The sequence below is a fragment of the Chamaea fasciata genome, unplaced genomic scaffold (genome assembly GCF_029207755.1).
Source record: "Chamaea fasciata isolate MVZ Bird 193981 ecotype frontalis unplaced genomic scaffold, bChaFas1.0.hap1 SCAF_35, whole genome shotgun sequence".
Lineage (NCBI taxonomy): Eukaryota > Metazoa > Chordata > Aves > Passeriformes > Sylviidae > Chamaea > Chamaea fasciata.
The window spans coordinates 827,588-836,130 of NW_027094120.1; the positions used below are offsets into that span (position 1 = coordinate 827,588).

At 44.6% G+C, this 8,543-nt stretch overlaps 1 long non-coding RNA gene across 1 annotated transcript; it reads right to left on the bottom strand.

Annotated features, from left to right (window-relative positions):
• Positions 1 to 1,725: 1,725 nt before the first annotated feature.
• Positions 1,726 to 7,950, bottom strand: LOC136303513 (uncharacterized). The gene is made up of 2 exons (XR_010724237.1): positions 7,378 to 7,950; positions 1,726 to 3,794 (listed from the first exon to the last, which is right to left on the bottom strand). It is a non-coding gene; the product is annotated as an uncharacterized lncRNA (long non-coding RNA).
• Between the last annotated feature and the right edge of the window lie 593 nt (positions 7,951 to 8,543).

Sequence of the window (8,543 nt, forward strand, 5' to 3'; positions counted from 1 at the left end):
ACAGGTCAGACTAAGCCTGATGGCTCCAGTGAAGGTGATGCTGGTGCTGTCCATGGGCAAAGGAGTGGATGAAAGCACTTTTGGGAACCCATGAATAGCACTGGAGGTATAGTTCAGATGCCTTAGGGACTTTTAAACATGAAATTGTTTATTATTTATCCCCCCCGTTCACCAGGAGTAAGAAACTGAAAACAATGACTGAGTAAATTTTATCTTTATAAAAATTATTGTCCTGGAAATATTCCTGGAGTGAGCAGAAGCCCTGAGCATGTCCACATGCTTACAGCAGAGATAGTCTGAGTTGTACTTACAGAATCCATAATGGGATGTTCCTGCTTTAGGAGATCATTGCAGGAGCTGCAGCTGCATTGTCCTGCAGCCAGAGGCTTCCGGTGTCAAGGGCTGGAAATGATTCTCGCCCAGTCAGTCCTCAGCATCTTCCCAGCCCTGAGTGATTGAAGCTCTCTGTGCCTGTGTGCTGTGCCCAGGGTGGCTGCAAGCAGTGCCCCAGCCCTGCTGGGCTGCGCACAGGAGCCACTTTGATGGAGAAATGCCTTTTTGAAGCTCATCTTGGTTGCCAGGAGGTGCCTCGGTGTCAGGAGCCCGGCCCAGCTCAGCAGCACAGACACAGCACAAGGATGTTAATGAGCCTCTTGGGGATTTGCTCTTGTTTACATCAGACTCAGTCCCTGAGAGAGTGTTCAAAAAACTTCTCAAGGACTCAAAGTCAGATTAAAAACGCCAAAGTTTCTTGAAGTTTTAAATGGGTGCCATTGAGGGACACGCCTGAGAAAGTGTCCCCAGGTTCCAGTTAGAGCAGAACACCGCAGGCACTGATGACAGGTGGGGACAAACAAGGCAAAGGTGTCTGTGATGCTGAGCAAACCTGCATGTGTTTCAGGAATGCAAAAGGCCAAGGCCTGAGCTCCAGCCCCTGGCAAGGCAGATGCTGTCCCTTCCTGTGGTGGTTTTATGTTGGCTGAATTTTGTTTACTAGCTGGGACATAAGATTTTGGGAGAAAAAGCTGAAACAGGCTCAACCTAAAGGTAAAAACAGATAGATTTTATTAGCATACACTAAGAAAAGAGAAAAAGGAAAAATGAGACATTCAAACATCTTTCCACTTACCACAAACCGTTCACTTTCCCACTCAACAGAGAGAAAACCATGATTTTTAGCCAGTTGCAGCTATTTAAACACAATCCTGCATCACCTTGGGAGAGGAGCCTCTCTAGAGTTTATGGAGATGTTATAGAGGAAATTTTGCACGGAATAGTCTGACACCGTTGCTTGTCCCAATCAAGGATTTTATTAATTACAGCAAGCGTAACAATAAGGTAATGCAGCGCTGGGCGACAGGGGGACCATTATCCCGCCACTGCCGCGTCAGTCAGGGTTTTAGTTCTTCCTCTTATACAGTCCGGTTTCCGGCGTGCGTGACTTCCTTGAATAGTACTCTGCGCATGTGCGTCTCTGTTGCTGGGGTCTGCTCTTCCCCTGCCGCGTTTCAAGACTCAGAATCGCTGACTTCCTGGAAAATATTGCTTACAACCGCAAATTATGCGAGACTACCTTTATCACTTAACTTGTCACCCATATCCTGGATTTAATGAACAAACATATCAGTAACAATATCCCCCCTTTGTCTTTAGGTTAATTTATGTTGTGCATTAAATCACTTAAGCTCTTGTCTGCTCCATTCCAATCCATCTCCCGTTTCTCCCTTTCTATTTTCTAAGTCCTCATATTTTGCTTGTACCAGCAGCAAGTGGGCAGCTTCCAGTCGCGCTTTTACTATTGTAATAAGTTTGTTAAAAATACAGGGACCAAAAGTTAATACAAGAACTAGTAAAAATATTGGTCCAGCTATGGTGGACAGTAAGGTAGTCAACCATGGGGAATGATTGAACCAACTCTCATACCAACTCTGATGGGATTCTCTTTCTCTTTCCCTTTTTTTTTTCTAGTTGTTTTCTTTGTTCTCCTAGGGTGTCAAAGACTATTCCCGTTTGATCTATATAGGTGCAACACTCTTCTTTTAAGGCTACACAAAGTCCTCCCTGTTGCCAAAATAATAAATCCAGGCCCCGTCTGTTTTGTAAAACTACTTCTGATAATGAGCGTACTGACTTAGTTATGCAAGGGTGCTTTCTGCTGACTGGATATGGTTAGTGGGGAGCCTGTAGCCTCAGGGTAATTTGTAACCGGTGTTAGCTCTTCATCCTCCTCTAAAACTCTATTCGGTCCCATACCATAGGTATCAGCTGGGGCGGGTTCTTTCTTTATCACTATTAGGTTCCCTCTATCACGCCCAGGTTCCCAATGTCTAATTCCCCAATATTTTCCTAATACCCAGTCAGGGCTCTCTGGATTTATATACACATATTTACAAGTTCCTAAGTAAGAAATTTCTCCAGATGGTCCTAACCAATGCTTTGCACACCCTGTGGGACCAAATCCTGCTCTAATAAATTGATCTGCACCTCCCCCTGGAGTCCAATCGGAAGCAATAGTCTCACAGCCCCAATACCCACAGTAATACTCCCCTGGGTAATTACAGTAGCTCTTTCCAGGATTTGAGGCCGGACACATATAAAACCCAGTTAAATTCAAAACTCTCCCGCACTATTCTATGTTTGTCATGTTGCATAACCCAGCCTTAAAGGCTGGGGTCTGACTGGTCACAAGGGAGTCTAAAATTTTGTAGTCATTCATACGAATCAAGGACCATTTGAAAGGCTGGTGTGTTTGACCTCCTGTCTGCCTTACCCATAGGGATAATAATAGTAGTGACAGTAACAGTTGTCTACAGGTGGCTTTTTCATTGTAACAGTGGCTTGTTCCCATCTCATTTTCTTCTTCCCTGATTTTAGTCCCAGTCCTTGGACATTTCATTTTCCATGACCTCCTGGTTCCACCTATCCCAGGGCGACTTCCTCCACAGTTTTCTCTCCCTCTGCCTCGCCCGTCGACTCGGTTGCTGCGAGCCACGGGGAGACCCATCTTCTCGGCAGCAGGGATATTCTTCAGGAGGGGACTTTCGCCCTTTCTTTAAGGATCTCTGGATATAGGTGTTCCAGTTGTGGTCTTTAACCTGAGGAGCGTCACACCTTACTTCTTTTACCCGACGGCGACACACTCCAGCTATTATTTGTGCCACAAAAAGGACTGGTTCATTGGAATGGTAACAATATAGTTCGGGATTTATGCCTTCTGCAAATATGTCCCACCACTCTTTAGAGTCTACTTGTAATTCCCCTTGAGCTACTTTCTGAGCCAATACCAAATCAGTAAGCTCCCGCTGAATTTCTAGACAGAGGCAGCAAACACCTCTCGGGGGCCTGCCTCTGTGACAATGGGTCCACCACCTGTTTTCACAAACTAAACATTGGTAACATACAAAGGGGTAACAATTCCCATTACAATAAGAATCATTACATTTAATACAAACACAATCAGCATATATATTTCCCTTATGATCTCTTTCAAGCTCTAGTTGATATTCTATCCTAAAAGTTTTATACCAATATTTTCTATTCATCAAGAATGTCCTTTCTTAATTTCCTGTTGCAGTTCCCCGAGTGAGTTTCAACTTTAAGTCTCCGGCTGGGCTGATGACCTTCCACCTAGGCTCGGGCACTGGTCCTTTTATACGACTGGCGTGAGTCCACCCCCGCTCTGCTGTCCGTACTGCTGTATTTGTTGTGAGGAGCACCAGATATGGACCATCCCAATGGGGCTGGAGAGTAGTTTCTTTCCGAGTTCGGATTAAGACCCAGTCTCCCGGTTGCACCTGATGTAGAGTAATATTTAAGGGTGGTCTCTGCAATATCTGCCCTTTTTCCCATAACTTCTTCCTAAAGGCCATCATCTCAGTTATAAATGCTTTCATTTGCTTATCTATTATTCCGGGATGGTCTCGAGGCATACCTGCATCATACGGCATCCCATACAGCATTTCAAAAGGAGATATCCCCACATCAGATCGGGGCAGAGTTCTGAGATTTAACAAGGCCAAGGGGAGACACTTAATCCAATTAAGTTTGGTTTCTAAAGTTAACTTGGTTAGCTGTTTCTTTAATTCTCCATTAACTCTCTCTACTAACCCCGAACTTTGAGGGTGCCACGGGGTATGTTCTTCCCATCTTATTCCAAGGGCTTCTGACAAGGCCTTAATAACTTTTGATACAAAGTGTGGCCCTTGGTCTGAGTCTATACTTTCAGCTACTCCATACCTGGGCACAATTTGTTCTAGTAACACTTTGGCCACCGTGTGTGCAGTGGCCCTTGCGGTTGGAAATGCCTCTACGAAGTGGGTGAGGTGGTCTATTAGTACTAACACATACTTGTATCTTCCCACCTTGGGAAGTTCAGTGAAATTTTTTTTTTTTTTTTTTAAGAGCCCGCAAGATGGCGTATAATTCACATGCTTGGGCTGACCATGACGGACTCAAGGGTCCTGCTTCTAATACCTCATAATCCTTCCCTGCTACTAGTGCATACCCTGATCTACGTCTTCCATCCACTATCCGGGATGAGCCATCCACAAAAATTACTTCTCCCTCTGAGAGCCCCTCCTCCTCTAAATCGGGCCTAATCTTAGTCTGTTCCTCAATAGTTCGGAGGCAATCGTGGGCCAGTTCTTCTGATGGTTTTGGTTCCCCAAATAAAAACTGAGCAGGGTTTTGTAAAGATGTAGTTTCTAATGTTAAATTCGGGGCCTCCAGCAAGATTCCCTCATATTTTAATAATCTGGAATCAGAGATCCATTTTTCAGCTTTTTGCTGCAAAACACTCCTCACATTGTGGGGGGGGATAATACCTTAATGGTACTATTGAAGGTTATTTTTCGAGCCTCCTCTGTCATTAAGGCACATCCAACAATGGCCTGTAAACATGTGGGCCAGCCCCTACTCACAGGGTCTAATAATTTAGACAAGTATCCTATGGGCTTCTTTTTCCCTGCCCAATCTTGGGTTAATACTCCATATGCTGTCCCATTCTCTATGTTGGCGAATAGATAAAATGGTCGATTTAAGTCTGGCAAACTTAAAACTGGTGCATTTGCCAATTCTCTCCTTAATGCCCAGAGTTGCTCTTCATCTGTCTTTCCCCAGCTTATACGATTAGACTCGGTGAGCTTGGCATATAAAAATTTAACTTTACTACTGTAGTTTTCAATCCATAAGCGGCAATATCCCAATAGTCCTAACCATTGTCTAACCTGTTTTTTTACTTGCTGGAGGGGGTAAAGATAAAATTCCCTGTACCTGTTCCGGGTCAATTGTCTTCTCTCCCTTCTCAATGTAGTGTCCTAAATACTTTACCTTTTCTTCTACAAATTGTAATTTAGATTTTGATACCTTCAGCCCCTTAAGCCCCAGAAAATTTAAAAGTTTTATGCTTTCTTTTCTGACTTGATTTTCCATTTTTCCTGCTATCAATAGGTCATCCACATACTGAATCAGAGTAATTTCTGGGTCTGGGGTAAAATCTTGAAGAATCTGTTCTAGGGCTTGTCCAAACAAATTAGGGCTTTCTGTAAACCCCTGTGGAAGCACGGTCCACCTCAATTGTTGTTTGCGCCCTGTGTCAGGGTCTTCCCATTCAAATGCAAAATAGTCTCTACAGCTTTCGTCTAAAGGGCAAGCCCAAAAAGCATCCTTTAAGTCTATTACACTGTACCACAAATTTTCTGGCCCCAATTTACTCAAAAGGGTATAGGGGTTTGCTACTACTGGGAATCTGGACATAGTGCGCTTATTGATTTCTCTTAAATCGTGCACTAGTCGATAAGTGCCATTGGGTTTCTTTACTGGTAAAATTGGGGTATTAAATGGGGACATACATGGTTCTAATAGTCCCTGAGATATTAATCTCTCAACTTCGGGTTTCAACCCCTTCCGCCCTTCTATAGACATAGAATATTGCTTAATTTGGACGGGGTTCTCCGGGTTCTTGAGGGTTACTTTAAATGGCGAGATGTTTAGTCTGCCCACGGTCTCAGGGGTATACCAGACTTCGGGATTAATTTCTTGTTCATCTTCAACCCTAAGGGCACATATTTTAATTCCCAGCTCCCCTTTTTTAACTTCCAAACCTACTCCTAATTCTACCATCAAATCCCTTCCCAAAAGATTAAAATCGGCTTCTGGGACTAAGAGAAAATTTCCCATACCTAATTTAGATTCTGTTTCTATTAAAACTTGTTGTATAATCCCTACCTTGAAGGGTTTTCCCTTTGCTCCAACCACATGGGCAGTATCTTTAGATAATTTGCACCCAGGGGGTATTTGCTGGAGGGTAGACCTCTCAGCTCCTGAGTCTACCAAAAATTCTACCTCCTGTGACTGGGGACCTAGTTTCAGTTTTATCAAGGGCTCTTTGTTCGTACGGGTCCCCAATACATAGAGCCCCTGACCCCCCTAATCTTCTTTGAATGCCGCCTCATCCTTTATCCTCTGTCTGCAGTCTCTTTTCATGTGTCCTTTCTTCTGCAGTAAACAAAATCCTCAAAATAGACTGTATTTCTTAACAGTATTTGAGTTTAAAGGGACAGATACAAATCCTAGTTGTGGCTGGGCTCCTCCTATTGGCACTTCCCTTAAGGGGAGTAACTCATGTTCTCTTTGCTCCCTTCTCCTCCTTCTGACTGCGGCTCCGATACCTTCATCTCTAGGGGAGGGAGGGGGTGTAGGAGGAGGTAATATCTGAGGCGCCGGTGGTAATGGGGGAAGTGCATACGGGGGTGGTATTAGGGGAGCATCCTCCTCCTCCTGCAATTTTTCAGTCTTTTTATCTTTATGCCCAAACTCCATTTGGGAGAGATTGAATATTGCTACTCCCTGGTCCCCTGGGCGGGTAACCCATACTGCAGCATAATCAGCCTCTTCCTGATTAAAGGGGACCTACCTACGTACCCACTGATTCAAAAATCTCTGAACCCATAATTCTGATGACCCAAACCTGGGCCACCAAACTGCCTTGGAGATTTGTCCTCCCCAGACTTCTACACAAAAGTGTATCATCTTAACTTTGTCCTTGTCCCCCGTGGTGGGATAATATTTCCAATTCTCTAACATAAACCCCAGCGGTGAATCCCTAAGAACCGAAGGGGGTCTCATGGGTGGAGGGGGCTTGCTTTTCCCCTGTCCCATCTTCTGGAATACCCTCTTTCAGCCGTGTGTGTACTCACTCACTTCCCCTTTTTCGTGGCCCAGTCCCTCGCGGGCGATGGGAAACGCACTACTTAAGGGTCCGCACTCACTTGGAGAATCTGGCTGCCAGTTCTCCTCTCACTCACACGTACACACGTTGTATTCCAGGATCCCAACCCAGCCCGGACGGATTCCCCTGCACAATGGGCAGTTACTTACGCGTCTCCTGCGTCTTCGTCCGGACCTCGAGTGCACCGAGCTTATAGGGTTTTCCTTACCTTATTGTTACAAATTTGGGTTCGTCGGTAAGAGCAAGATCCCGACTTCAGAACCAGAGGCCGCCTGTACAGGCGGGGCGCCTCCCCTAGTCCCTCTGTCGGATCCGTATTCTTATCCGAGTCACGGCACCAAATTGTTATAGAGGAAATTTTGCACGGAATAGTCTGACACCGTTGCTTGTCCCAATCAAGGATTTTATTAATTACAGCAAGCGTAACAATAAGGTAATGCAGCGCTGGGCGACAGGGGGACCATTATCCCGCCACTGCCGCGTCAGTCAGGGTTTTAGTTCTTCCTCTTATACAGTCCGGTTTCCGGCGTGCGTGACTTCCTTGAATAGTACTCTGCGCATGTGCGTCTCTGTTGCTGGGGTCTGCTCTTCCCCTGCCGCGTTTCAAGACTCAGAATCGCTGACTTCCTGGAAAATATTGCTTACAACCGCAAATTATGCGAGACTACCTTTATCACTTAACTTGTCACCCATATCCTGGATTTAATGAACAAACATATCAGTAACAGAGATACATGCCACAGGAAAAGGTCTGGTGGTTCTCATGGTCACAAATCTGCAACCACACGGAATTTTTGCAGATTCTGTGCAGTCCCACCCATATAACAGGTTCCCAAGCTGCTTATGGGCCTCTGCATGTTTGGGGTACCATTTTAAGAATGCTTTTCTAATATAAAGCAAGGATTCTCTTCTTCTTTCTCTAAAATCATCACTATCTCAAAAGAAATAGAGACCTCCTTTTATGCCTAGGAGCCGGAACTTCAAAATTACTTCCTTTGTAGAAGCATCTTCGTCTCAAAGGCTGAGACTTCCTTATTTTTTCCCAGGAGCCGGGTATATTTTCTATTCAAAATCCTAAATTAAATCTCATTCATATCAGTACATACAACTGTTTGACTAGAACTTGCGTTCTCCCAAACAGCATTATAATAATCTATTTTTCTGTAATTCACATCCAGAGAAGTCTGGTCAGAAATATCCACTTCTTCCAATAATCTGGAACAGTTGGATGGGTGGGCAGAGTCTAACAAAATGAAGTTTAATGAGTCCAAGTGTCGATTCCTGCATTTTGGCCACAATAACCCCCTGCAGCATT